Source organism: Leucoraja erinacea, chromosome 10 (genome assembly GCF_028641065.1).
Source record: "Leucoraja erinacea ecotype New England chromosome 10, Leri_hhj_1, whole genome shotgun sequence".
NCBI classification, from domain to species: domain Eukaryota; kingdom Metazoa; phylum Chordata; class Chondrichthyes; order Rajiformes; family Rajidae; genus Leucoraja; species Leucoraja erinaceus.
In genome coordinates this window covers 51573159-51588099 of record NC_073386.1, presented here as the reverse complement: position 1 = coordinate 51588099, position 14941 = coordinate 51573159, and the positions used below count along the sequence as shown (strand labels likewise).

Genomic DNA, 14941 nt, shown 5'->3' with positions numbered 1-14941 from the left:
AGCACCCAAGGTCAGGATTGAACCGGGGCCTCTGTTGCTGTGTGGCAGCAATTCTACTGCTGCGCCACTGTGATTCCCCTTGCTATTCCCATTCTGACATTTCTATTCTGGCCTCCTCTGGATTGCCGGAGATGTTGCCAGACCTGCTGAGTTTCTCCTGCACTTTGTGTACATTTGAGCCAAAGCTGTTCTCTGTGCCCCGATGGGATAAATGATAAGAGACAGAATCCAGGTTTCGAACTCTGTACTGAGGGATTGTTTAATTGAAGAGAAAAATACAATAGCACCCAGAAGTATACTTGTCATTGGCTATCCCATAGCAGTTGACTTTAGTCTAGTTTAGTTTATAGGCTGTGGGCCGAGGAGCTGTTTTGTTCAAGTTCGTGACCCAACTCACGGAACTGCTCACGGAATTTTTAACATATTGTGTAAAAATATTACATAAATCATACCTGAAACTCGTCAAAGAACAAAACCTGCACATATTTTTAAAATATGAGAAAAACCTCAAATTTTTCGATTCCAATCAAAGCTCGTTTAACATTGAACCGGATGCCAATTGGCCAATCACGCACTTTGTTTCAGGTATGATGTTACTTTGAACAATGTAAAGATATATTTGAGGATGTTGATTTATTTTACTTTTCATTCCTTTACCAGACTGCTGTACATTTACAATGCATGGCACGGTTTCCACAAATTCCCAGTCCAAAGGGTGGAAAATTGTAGGTGGTGAATTGGACATTGACTGGGCTGATCTGCATCCGGCCCCAAGCACATTGTTAGAATGAACATACTGTTCATGCAAGAAAACAAGCTGTGAGAAGTCAAGTACAGACAAAGGAAGATGCTCATGTCAACAGCATGGTGTGCCATGTACAGAATTATGTAAGTGTGTTGCCTGCAGAAAATCTCTTACTACAAAGGATTTGGAATCCGATGAAGAATATTCAGATGAAGATTAGATGGAATATCAACGAAAAGATTGGGGAAATAAATGATTATAAAAGTCTTTTAATGTGGAGTGTTTTGCTGTTTATTGCATCGAATTATTTAAACAATGAGTGAATGGCTTATGATTATGGCGTGCTGGTGAATGACAGTGGGAGAATTCCACACATCCACCCACCCACCCACACACACATCCACACACACACACACACACACACACACACCACACACACACACACACACACACACACACACACACCCACACACACATCCACACACACACACACACACACATACACACACACACACACATCCACACACACACACACACACATCCACACACACACACACACACCCACACACACACACACACACACACACACACACACACACACACACACACACACACACACACACACACACACACACACACACACCACCACACACACACATCCACACACACACACCACACACACACATCCACCCACACACACACACACACCCACACACACACCCACCCACACACACACCCACACACACACACACACATCCACCACACACACACACACCACACACCACACACACACATCCACCCACACACGCACACTCCCACACACACACACACACACCCACACACACACCCACACCACACACACACACCACACACACACACACACACCACACACACACACACACACCACACACACCACACACACACACACACACACACACACACACCACACACACACACACACACACACACACACACACCACACACACACACACCACACACACATCCACCACACACACACACACCACACACCACCCCACACACATCACACACACACACACATCCACACCACACACACACACACACCACACCACACACACACACACACCACACCCACACACACACACACACACACATCCACCACACACACACACACACACACCACACACACACACACACACACACACACACACACACACACACCCACACACACATCCACACACACATCCACACACACATTTACAGATGCACGTTTGACAGGTACACACGGAAATAGGCTCCCCATGGTGTAATATAGGCATTGGACACTAGATGGCGATTTACTTTTTTGATCTAATTTTCTAATTAGTTTAATTAATGAATGTGCAACTTTTGCCACTGATGAGTATGACTTCCTTCTCAATTATATTTTATCTGTGCAAAATTGAATGTCGTTCTGAGACATGGGTCACGAAAGTTCATTTCTAGACCCATTTTCGATGCCCGGCCCACAGCCTATTAGTTTTGTTTGTGCTTGTTTTGTTTCATTTTGCTTATTATTGTCACGTGTATCGAGGTACAATGAAAAGCTTTTTTGTTGCGTGCCAACCAGTCAGCAAAAAGTCTATACCTGATTACAATGGAGCCGTCCACGGTGTACAGATACAGAATAAGGAGTATCGCGTTTTGTGCAAGATAAAGTCCAGTAAAGACCGATTAACAACAATAGACATCAAATTCTAGAGTAACTCAGCGGGTCAGGCAGCATCTTTGGAGAAACGGAAAGAGCAGTGGAAAAGATCGGATAGATGCACAGAGTTTCTTGCCCAGAGTAGGGGAATCGAGAACCAAGGAACATGGGTTCAAGGTGAAGGTAAAAATATTTATATAGGAACCTGAGCGGTAACTTTTTCACACGATAGACAATAGACAATAGGTGCAGGAAGAGGCCATTCGGCCCTTCAAGACAGCACCGCCATTCAATGTGATCATGGCTGATCATCCACAATCAGTACCCCGTTCTTTATGTGCAAGTGACGAATAAAACTTTTTGTTAAAGAAGGAACTGTAGATGCATGAAAATCGAAGGTAGATAAAATGCTGGAGAAACTCAGCGGGTGCAGCAACACCTACGGAGCGAAGGAAATAGGCAACGTTTCGGGCCGAAACCCTTCTTCAGACGAATAAAACTGATTGATTGATTGATTGATCCTGCCTTCTCCTCATATCTCCTGACTCCGCTATCTGTAAGAGCCCTATCTAGCTCTCTCTTGAAAGTATCCAGAGAACCGGCCTCCACTGCCCTCTGGGGAATTCCACAGACTCATAACTCTCTGTGTGAACAAGTGTTTCCTCATCTCCTTTCTCAATGACTTACCCCTTATTCTTAAACTGTGGGCCCTGGTTCTGGACTCCCCCAACATCAGGAACATGTTTGGCGGGTGTATGGAGGTAGCTGAGGCTGGGACTATCCCAACGTTTAAGAAACAGTTGGACAGGTACATGGATAGGGCAGGTTTGGAGGGATATGGACCAAATGCAGGCAGGTGGGACGAGTGTAGCTGGGACATATTGGCCGGTGTGGTCAAGTTGGGCCTGTTTCCACACTGTATCACTCTATGACTATGACTATAATTTGAAGGTCTCCAATAAGGTAGATGGGAGGTCGAGACCGCTCTCTAGTTGGGGAGAGGATGGTTCAGTTGCCTGATAACAACTGCGAAGAAACTGTCCCTGAATCTGGAGTTTCTCTGACTTGAGGTAATGAAACTCATGAGCCATTCTGCAACGTCATTAGTGTTTGCAATCAGATCTCACTGTGAGAGCCTGAACAGAACTGCCTCCAAAGGTAAAAAGGAAATAAGTGCTTACACAGAATGGACAGCTCAGTGTCAGATGGTGGCACAGCAGGTTTTAACTGTACTGTTTCCTGCTTTACCAGTCAGGGACATTGCTTCAGGCACACAACATCAAAGGGCTCACACCTTCTCGTGAAAGAGGACGTTTAATGAGCAAAGCATAAAGTTCTGCAAGGATAGACATAAAATGCTGGAGTAACTCAGCAGGTCAGGCAGCATCTCTGGAGAGAAGGAATGTGTGACGTTGCAAGTCAAGGCCCTTCTTCAGACTGGTTAGGAATAATGGAAACAAAAGATATAGATGCTGCTGTAGATATCCATTGTTCCCGATGTTAGGGAAGTCCAGGACAAGGGGTGTCACAGCTTAAGGATAAAGGGGAAATCCTTTAAAAACCGAGATGGAGAAGAACTTTTTTTTCACACAGAGAGTGGTGAATCTCTGGAAACTCTCTGCCACAGAGGGTAGTTGAGGCCAGTTCATTGGCTATATTTAAGAGGGAGTTAGATGTGGCCCTTGTGGCTAAGGGGATCAGGGGGTATGGAGAGAAGGCAGGTACGGGATACTGAGTTGGATGATCAGCCATGATCATATTGAATGGCGGTGTAGGCTCGAAGGGCCGAATGGCCTACTCCTGCACCTAATTTCTATGTTTCTATGTTTCTAGATAAAGAACAAAGAATGTAAGATATGCAAAAAAAGTAATGCTGATAAAGGAAACGGGCCATTGTTAGCTGTTTGTTGGATGAAAACGAGAAGCGAGTGTGACTTGGGTGGAGGAGGGATAGAGAGAGAGGGAATGCCGGGGCTACCTGTAGTGAGAGAAGTCAATATTCATACCACTGGCTGTAAGCTGTCCAAGCGAAATATGAGATGCTGTTCCTCCAATTTTAATTTAGCCTGATTCTGACAATGGAGGACACACAGGACAGAAAGATGTGTGTGGGACGGAGAATTCAAGTGTTTAGCAAACGGGAGATCAGGTTGGTTCAGCCAAAGGTGCTCAGCGAAACGATCGCCCAGTCTGCGTTTGGTCTCGCCGATGTATAAGAGTCCACATCTTGAACAACGGGTACAGTAGATGCGGTTGGAGGTGGTGCAAGTGAACCTCTGCCTAACCTGAAAGGACTGTCGGGGGAGGAGGTGTAGGGACAGGTGTTGAATCTTCTGCGGTTGCAGGGGAAGGAACCTGGGGAGGGGGTGGTTTGGGAGGGAAGGGGTGAGTTAGCCAGGGAGTTGAAGAGGGAACGGTCTCTGTTGAAGGCGGAAAGGGGTGGAGATGGGAAAATGTGGCTAATGTTGGGATCTCTTTGGAGGTGGCAAAGATTTCGGAGGGTGATGTGTTGTATGCGACGGCTGATGGGTGGAAAGTAAGGACTAGGGGGACTCTGTCTCTGTTGCGACGAGGGGGAGGGGGTGTAAGGGCGAAACTGTGGGGTACTGAGGAAACACGAGGGCCTCATCTATGATGGGAGAGGGGAACCCCTGTTCCCTAACGAATGAGGACATCTCAGATGTTCTGGTATGGAACACCTCATCTTGGGTGCAGATGCGGTGTAGACGGAGGAATTAGTAGTAGGGGATAGAGTCTTTGCAGGAAGCAGGGTGGGAATAAGTGTAGTCAAGATAGTTGTGGGAGTCAGTGGGTTTATAATAGACGTCAGTCGATAGTCTATTTCCTGTGATGGAGACTGTGAGATCAGGAAAGGAGAGGGAGGTGTCGGAGATGGTCCAAGTAAATTTGAGTGTAGGATGGAAATTAGTGGTGAAGTTGATGAAATCCATGAGTTTTGCATGGGTGCAGGAGGCAGCACTGATGCAGTCATCTAAGTATTGGAGATAGATCAAAGAAATCTGTTGCCACAGATGGCTGTGGACATCGACACATTGGGTATTTTTACAGCAGGGATTGATGGACCGAATGGCTTAACTCCCTGTTCCTGGGTCTTATTGCCTTTTGAAGAAGGGTTCCCAACCCGAAACGTTGCCTGTCCATTCCTTTCACAGATGCTGCCTGTTCCGCTGAGTTCCTCCAGCACTTAGAAACATAGAAACATAGAAAATAGGTGCAGGAGGAGGCCATTCGGTCCTTCGAGCCAGCACCGCCATTCATTGTGATCATGGCTGATCGTCCCCAATCAACAACCCGTGCCTGCCTTCTCCCCCTATCCCTTGACTCCACTAGAGCTCTATCTAACTCTCTCTTAAATCCATTCAGTGATTTGGCCTCCACTGCCCTCTGTGGCAGGGAATTCCATAAATTCCCAACTCTCAGCCTTAAATGACCTCACCTTTATTCTCAGACTGTGGGCCCTGGTTCTGAACTCGCCCAACATTGGAAACATTTTTCCTGCATCTAGCTTGTCCAGTCCTTGTGTTTGTGTTTGACTTGGTGTTTTACTCAAGCGTTCCACCACTTGCAGTTCCTTGTGTCTCGAGGTTACTGAATGGTGTGAGCTCAGGAATTAATACTGGTCAGGCCATCCTCCCTAAATGTTCCTCAGGACTCTCATGGATCTATTAAGTTCATCAAAATGTGCAGAAAGGACCTCAGTTTAAAGTCTCAGGAGAAAGGCACTTCTGGTGGTGGCTGTGCAGTGGCACCCATACCTATGTCTCAGAGGTGGGACCTCAGATCGTGAAGTAGAGAAACCAAGAACTACAGGTGCTGGTTTATACCAAAGGTAGACACAAAGTGCTGGAGTAACTCAGCGAGTCGGGCAGCACCTCTGGAGAAAACGCATCTGAAGTAGGGTCTCGAGCCAACATGTCACCTATTCCTTTTCTCCAGAGAAGCTGCATAGGTGACGCTCTGGAGAACATCGGTGACGGTTCGGGTCTGGAACGGTCCCCACCTGAAACGTCGCCATCCTTTTCCTCCCGAGCTGCCGCCTGACCCGCTGCGTACAAGTCCAGCACTTTGTGTCCATCTCCCCTGAACTTAGGCTGACTTAGATTGAGACTGCTGGCAGTGCGTGAAGTTACTTTGCCACTCCTAGAAAGCTGCACCTCTGAAGATCGAAGAATAGAGAAACAAAGAACTGCAGATGCTGGTCTATACCAAAGATAGAGACAAAGTGCTGGAGTAGCTCAGCCGGTCAGGCAGCACCACTAGAGAAAAAGGACGGGTGACGTTTCGGAAGGGAACCCTTTAGACGTTTCGGGAGGGAACCCTTCAGAGATGCTGCCTGACCCGCTGAGTTACTCCAACACTTTGTGTCAAACTGAATATCATTATGATCCAAAAACATTTAAGGTATTATATAATTTCAGTTATTTCTGGCATCATATTGCTTCCTTGTAGATAGAATCTTTCTCATGTAAAGGGCACCACCCTCTTAACCTTTTGTTCTCCTTCTGACTGGCATTAAGTTGGAATTCTGATTGCATTTAAACGTCCATTAGGTTCAAATTCAAAAGTTAGTATTATTTATTTTTAAGTCTTGTAACTACATATGATATGCAAATCTTTCCAAATAATACCACTGCTTACCAACCATAAATATCCAAAAAGTGAGTTTCCCTGTGAAAACAATGGTTTCTTCCACCTTATCCAAGGGAAGAGTACCATTTACGTATGTTACATTCATTATTACAATTAGAGTCATAGAGTCTTGCAGCAAGGAAACAGGCCCAGAGACCAACATGCCCACCAAGATGACCCATCTAAACAGGTCCCATTTACCTTCATTTGGCCCAAATCTCTCTAAACCGTTCCCATCTATGTACCTGTCCAAGTGTCTTTTAAATGGTACTAGACCAAGTGGGACCTGTTGGGTGCCTGTCACACGGGAGGCCTGGTCCCCCAACGCAACCCGTCCCCCCCCCCAACACAATGTTCAACCACTCAGCCATAGCCCCCAACGGTGCAGGCCGACTCATTCCCCTTTATTCACCCTCCCTCATTGTAAACGTAAAAAGAAAATGCAATTGCATTTGCTAAAGAACTCGGTGTACTGGGATAGCAACATTGTAGCGGGCAGTGCTACAATCCCATTGTGATGTCATAGCAGGTAACTGCCAGTGCAGATTGGGAAAAATCTTCTCAAAGTGGGGTTTTGTAAAGTTAAAAATGTGAAATATAACATCGAACTGATATAAAACTTCTTGTAAACGCACCACAGGAAAATTGTGAGTAAGGTGGTGAAAAAATTGCAATGCTATCTTGTACTGTTTTGGCGTAATTTCAGGATCTCACTCGCACACAGACAGACATCCAAACAAATAAGATGAGAGTTTTAGTAACATACCAGACCAAGTGGGACCCGTTGGGCCCCGTCCCCAACGTTGGGGGTTGGGTGGCGCAGCATGACACAGGAGGGCTGGTCCCCAAACACAATATTCCACCACTGACCCATAGTCCCCAACTGCGCAGGCGTGGCTGACAGGTTCCCGTTGTGACATAATCCCCCACACACACACTAACCCCCCCACACACACACACTAACCCCCCCACACACACACACTAACCCCCCCCCCCCCACACCACACACACACACACACCACCACACACCCCCCCACACACTAACCCCCCACACACACACACTACCCCCCTGACCCCCCCACACACAACACTAACCCCACACACACACACACAACACCCTCTAACACACACCCCCCCCCTACACACACAACACACACTAACCCCCCCACACACACACTTCACACCCCCCCCCACACACACCCACACACAAATCTATACACACACACACACAACTATATATACACACACACACACACTATATATACACTCACACACACTTACCTACAACACATACACACCCAACCCCACCCCCACACACACACCCCCCCACACTGGAATGGTCATAACCCCCCCCCCCACCACACACACACAGACACAACCCCCCCCCACACACACACATCCCCACACTCCCCCCCACACACACACGAACAAACCCCCCACACACCCACCCACCCCCACACACACACACTAACCCCCACACACACACACACTAAACTGCAGGTGCCCACACACACACACACACACTAACCGCCACCCACACACACATCACACACTAACCCCCACACACACACTACCTATTCCCCACACACACACACACACTAACCCCACACACCACGGTGACCCGCCCCCCACACTGGAACCCCCCCACACAACACATCCCACACACTCTAACTGCCCCCCTGACACAACCGTACAAGTCCACACTTGTGTGTCCATCTCCCCTACAACTTACACAATGGCGTGCGTGAAGCTAGCCACTGCTAGCACCCACAAGGCATCACTAACCCCCCCACACACTAGAACACCCCAACCCCCCCCCACACCACACACAAGACTGCAGATGCTGGTCACTAGAAAAAGGACGGGTGACGTTTCGGAAGGAACCCTTTAACACGGGACACAGCCTGACCCGCTGAGTTACTAACCCCCCCACACACCCTGGCACACACATTCCCCCACACACCCACACACTCATGTAAGGTCACACACTAAAGGTTCACCCACCCACACCTCCACCACACACACAACACACATTAACCCCCACACACACACACCACTAACCCCCACACACACACACACTAACCCCCACACACACACACACTACACACACAACCCCCCCCCCACACACACAAACAATAACCCCCCCACACAACACACCCCCTGTGAACACACACACACACACCTTATCCCCCCCCCCACACCACCCACACGTATGTTACACACACACACCCATACACACAACACAGGCCCACAACCCCCACATGACACACCTACCCCCCCCCCACCACACTAACCCCCACACACCAAACACACACCCACACCACGACTATGTACCTAACAAGTGGGGGGGGGGGTCTTTTAAATGGTACTAACCCCCAAGTGGGACACCCGTGTCGGGTGCCTGTCACACTAACCCCCCCCAGTCCCCCACACACAGTTCACCACTCTAACCCTAACCCACCCTCCCTCACCACCCACACCGTAAACAGACCCCCCCACACACACTACACACACACACACTAACCCCCCCACACACACACACCACACTAAACCCCCACACCACACACACACTAACCCCCACACACACCACACAACACCTGAGGTCCCACCCCCACACACACACACGCACTAACCCCCCACACACACACACTGACCCCCTACACCCCCACACACACACACCACACACACACCACGTTAACCCCCCACACACACACACACACACACCAACCCAAACACACACCCACACAAACAACCCACCACACACACAAACAAACACCCACAAACCCCACACACACCCCCACACACACACTAACCCCCCCACACACACACCCCACTAACCCCCCCACCACACACACACACACTAACCCCCACACCACACACACACTAACCCCCCCCACACACACACACAACCCCCCACACACACACCACTAACCCCCCACACCACACACACACTAACCCCCCCCACCACCCACACACCCTACCCCCACCCCACACCACACACACCCCCCCACCCCACACACACACCCCCACAACCCCCACACACACACACTAACCCCCCCACACACACACACTAACCCCCCCCCCCCCCCCCACCCCCCCCCACACACACCCACACTAACCCCCCACACACACCACACACACACACACCTACCCCCCCCACCCCACACTAACCCCACCACACACACACCCTAACCCCCCCACACACACACACTAACCCCCACCCCCACACACCACCCACTACCCCCCCACCCCACACACACACACACCCCCCCCCCCCACACACACACACTAACCCCCACACACCCCACACACTAACCCCCCCCCACACACACACACACACACCCCCCCCCCCACACACACTAACCCCCCACACACACACACCCCCACCCACCCCCACACACCCCCCCCCCACACACACACACACCCCCACACACACACCCACACACACACTCACACACACACACACACACACCCACCCCCCCACCCACACACACCCACCCCCCCCACACACACACACACACCCCCCCACACCACACACACACACACACACACTAACCCCCCCCACACACACACACACTAACCCCCACCCCACACACACACACACTAACCCACCCACACCACACCCCCTAACACACCCACACACACACACTAACACACCCACTAACCCCCACACACACACACACACTAACCCCCCCCCACACACACACACTAACCCCCCACACACTAACCACCCACACACACACTAACCCCCCACACACACACACACACCCCCCCCCCCACACACACCACACTACACCCCCACAACAAACCCCCCCACACACACACTACACCCCCACACACCCCCACACACACACTAACCCCCCCCCACACACACACTAACCCCACACACACACTAACCCCCCCCCCACACCACCCCCCCACCACACACACACTAACCCCCCCCCCCACACACACACACTACCCCCCCCCCACACACACACACACACTAACCCCCACACACCCACACACTACCCCCCCACACACACACACACTAAACTCCCACACATGCACACACTCCCACACACACACTCTAACCCCCACACATACTAACCTCCCCCCTCACACACACACTAACCCCATATCTGTCTCTCTGTCTCTCTCTAACTCTATATCTGTCACCTCTCCCTCCCACTCCTTTTCCCTACCCTCAGTCACTGTCGGGTGGCAGTTGAGATCCCATTGTGATGTCATTGTTGGGTGGTGGAATGTTCACAGCAGCGAATGTAAATGAGATCTCATTGTGATTGGAGGACTGTGAGATTCCATTGTGGCATCATCGCTGGAAGCTGCCAGAAAACTCACAGCAGGGTCACAGTTATTTATCTCAATGTGGGCTTTTTTTAACGTTTAAATGTCAATAACTTGTGAAATATAACATTAATCTGAAGGAAACTTTATACAAAGTTGAGTAAGGCGGTGCAAATATTTTAGCGCTATTGTGTACCGTTTTGGCATAGTTCCTAGAGATCACTCGCACGCAAGACAGGCAGGCAGACAGCCAGGCGTCCAAACAAGACAAGACTTTTAGTAGTATACAGATAGATAGATAGACAGACAGACAGACAGACAGACAGACAGACAGACAGACAGACAGACAGACAGACAGACAGACAGACAGACAGATAGATAGTATCTGCCTCAACTACGTCCTCTGGCAACTCATTCCATGCTCCCGAACCCCCCGCTCCCGCCGCTCCGGGCGGCCCGATGTTCAGGCCCGCTCGCCGGGGTGATGGAAGTCCGACGTCAATGAAACATCCGAGTCGGGCACCTCTTACCGGAGTCCGCGGCTCCCAAAGTCTGCAGGCCACGCTGGGCGGGGATGTGACGCTGGCGGCCCTCGGCAAAGGGCCCTAGGACTCCGCGATGTTGTTCAGCGCCGCCCGCGCTGGAAGCTCTCCAAACTACAGCTCAGCGATGTTGGAGCAGCGGCCCAACGCTCCGGAGCTCCAAACGGCGATCCAGGTAGGCATCGCCTGCTCCGTGGTGACTCCAGCACTGCGCCGCCGCTGCTGAAGCTCTGGTCCGGTCCCCGGCAGGAAAGGCCGCGCCAATCCAGGTGTTAGGCCGCGAGGAGGCGGGCGAGGACGCGACTCGGAGAATAGTCGCGTCCCCACCAGGAAGCGGCTGGGAAACGGTTTCCCCCTTACCCTATTCCCCTCATGATCTTGTACACCTCTATAAGATCATCCCTCAGCCTCCTGCGCTCCAGGGAATGAAGTCCTAGCCTGCACAACCTCTCTCAATAGCTCAGGCTCTCGAGTCCTGACAACATCCTCGTAAATCTTCCCTGCACTCTTCCTAGGTTGCTTTTTAAAAGTTTCTTCTTGATATAGTCATGGAGACATAGAGTCATACAGTGTGGAAACAGGCCCTTTGGCCCAACTTGCTCACACCGACCAACATGTCCCATCTACACAGTTCCCAGCTGCCTGCGTTTGGCCCAACTGCCTCTAAACCTATTCTATCCATGTACCATGTCCATCTACCCTTCTTAAACATTGCAATAATAGCCGCTAAATGTTGCGATGTACATGACAATATCATATTGGCAAGTGTGCCACAAGATGAAGGTTCACCGATATCGGAAAGTGTTCACATTAAGAATGTTTGGCTTCCTTTGATATCGGCAAATGAGAGGCTCAACCTGTGCTTATTTTGAGGATCAAATACTATCAAGTTGTTTCAGCTTAGCCCCAAGAAATAAAGTCCTAGCTTGGCCAATCTTTCATAACAACTCAGGTCCCCAACTTCTGGCAACATCTTCACTGTAACATATTATACACAATATTTCACACTAATCAATGACGAGTCTCACCCCGGTCACTCCCTCTTCTCCCCTCCCCCGTCAGGCAAGAGGTACAGAAGTGTGAAAACGGACACCTCCAGATTCAGGGACAGTTTTCTTCTTAGCTGTTATCAGGCAACTGAACCATCCTATCATCACCAACTAGAGAGCGGTCCTGAGCTACCATCTACCTCATTGGAGACTCTCGGACTATCCTTAATCGGTCTTTACCGGACTTTATCTTGCACTGAACGTTATTCCCTTCATCCTGTATCTGTATCTGTTCGTTGTGGACAGCTCGATTGTAATCATGTATAGTCTTTCCACTGACTGGATAGCACGCAACAAAAAGCCTCGGTACACGTAAAAATAAAATAAAATAAACTAAACTAAGCTAAACTAAACTAAACTAAACTTCTTAACTTACTTAACTTAACTTAACTAAACTAAACTAAACTGAACTAAACTAAACTAAATTTAACTAAAACAACTGTGGAAGAATCACGTAAGATCTCCCTTGTCTTACAGTATGTTGCAATCAATATTATCCCAGCTTTGTCATGACATTAAAATGATATACATACCTTCATCTCCTCTGAGCACTAGTCCGTTCAGGAAGTCCAATATATAAAACCATTGGAACCACGAGCACAGATTCTAATGTGAGTGTGATTAGACTACAGTGGAGAATTCAGCACAGCTACCCCTTTCCCACCAGTCTGGTGTGGAGCAAGTAAAAATGAAACAATACCCATCAATACGTAGGTAAAAAAGAGGAGGGTGAATATATAAAGCTGAATTCAACTCAGGATACGCTGATGGGGTGGAGCCTAACTTTGAATTATGGCTTCAGCTGACACATTGCTAGTCCACATTTTTTTGTGTAAAGTCAGATTCATAAACATACAGTGTGAGTAAGTTCTGGTTCAAAGTCCCATCGGGGCAACTCTTTACACTTTAGAGATACAGCGCGGAAACAGGCCCCACGGCCCACCGAGTCCACGCCGACCAGCGATCACCCGTACACTAGCACTATCCTACACACTATGGACAATTTTACAATTTTTACCAAAGCCAATTGACCTACTTGAGGTATGGGAGGAAACCGGAGCACCCGGAGAAAACCCACACGGTCACAAGTAGAACGTACAAACTCCGTACAGACAGCATCCGCAGTCAGGATTGAACCCAGGAGTTTGGCGCTGTAAGGCAGTAGCTCTACCACTGCGCCACTGTGCTGTCCACTAACTCGTTTAGAAGTAAATTATTTCATGGAAGGAGCAAAAGACATCAAGTAATGATCGCAACAGTGTCAAGGAAACTAAAACTAATTCTCAGTCTTTTGTTTGCCTCATGTTAAACATTAAGAAACATTTGGACAGGTACATGGATAGGACAGGTTTGGAGGGATATGGTCCAAATGCAGGCAGGAGTACTATTGTAGATGGGACACGTTGGTTGGTGTGGGTAAGATGGGCCGAAGGGCCTGGTTCCACGCTGTATCACTCTAGGACTCCATGGTGTGCTCTTCAGACATTTTCATAATCTTTTTCAAAGGTCATTCAGGATAAATGTAAAGGTTTCCATGGGTGGGATATGCCCAAATTATTTTGTATTTTGCAACTATTAAACTATTGTAGGTTGAACATCAAAGAACATCAGAGGAGGAGGACTGAACATTGGTGTCTTCCCTCACAGTGGGAAACTTTGATTCTGCTGTGTGGGGATGTTTTATGTTGCAGTCTATCGTGTGTTGTGTTCTTTTTTTAGCCGTAAAGCTGTATGGTGACCACACATTTCACTGTACCAATTGGTACAATAGACAATAGGTGCAGGAGTAGGCCATTCGGCCCTTCGAGCCAGCACCGCCATTCAATGTGATCATGGCTGATCATCCACAATCAGTACCCCGTTCCTGCCTTCTCCCCATATCCCCTGACTCCGCTATCTTCAAGAGCCCTATCTAGCTCTCTCTTGAAAGTATCCCGAGAACCAGCCCCCACCGCCCGCTGAGGCAGAGAATTCCACAGACTCACAACTCTCTGGGTGAAAA

At 49.1% G+C, this 14941-nt stretch overlaps 1 protein-coding gene across 2 annotated transcripts in view; it reads right to left on the bottom strand.

The window, feature by feature from the left end:
* Positions 1–13728, bottom strand: part of LOC129701201 (leucine-rich repeat-containing protein 52-like) — a 29697-nt gene extending 15969 nt beyond the window's left edge. For both annotated transcript variants that reach the window (XM_055642298.1, XM_055642297.1), the window contains exon 1: positions 13473–13728. The gene's annotated coding sequence lies outside the window, so the exon portion shown is untranslated. The remainder of the gene's footprint in view (positions 1–13472) is intronic.
* Between the last annotated feature and the right edge of the window lie 1213 nt (positions 13729–14941).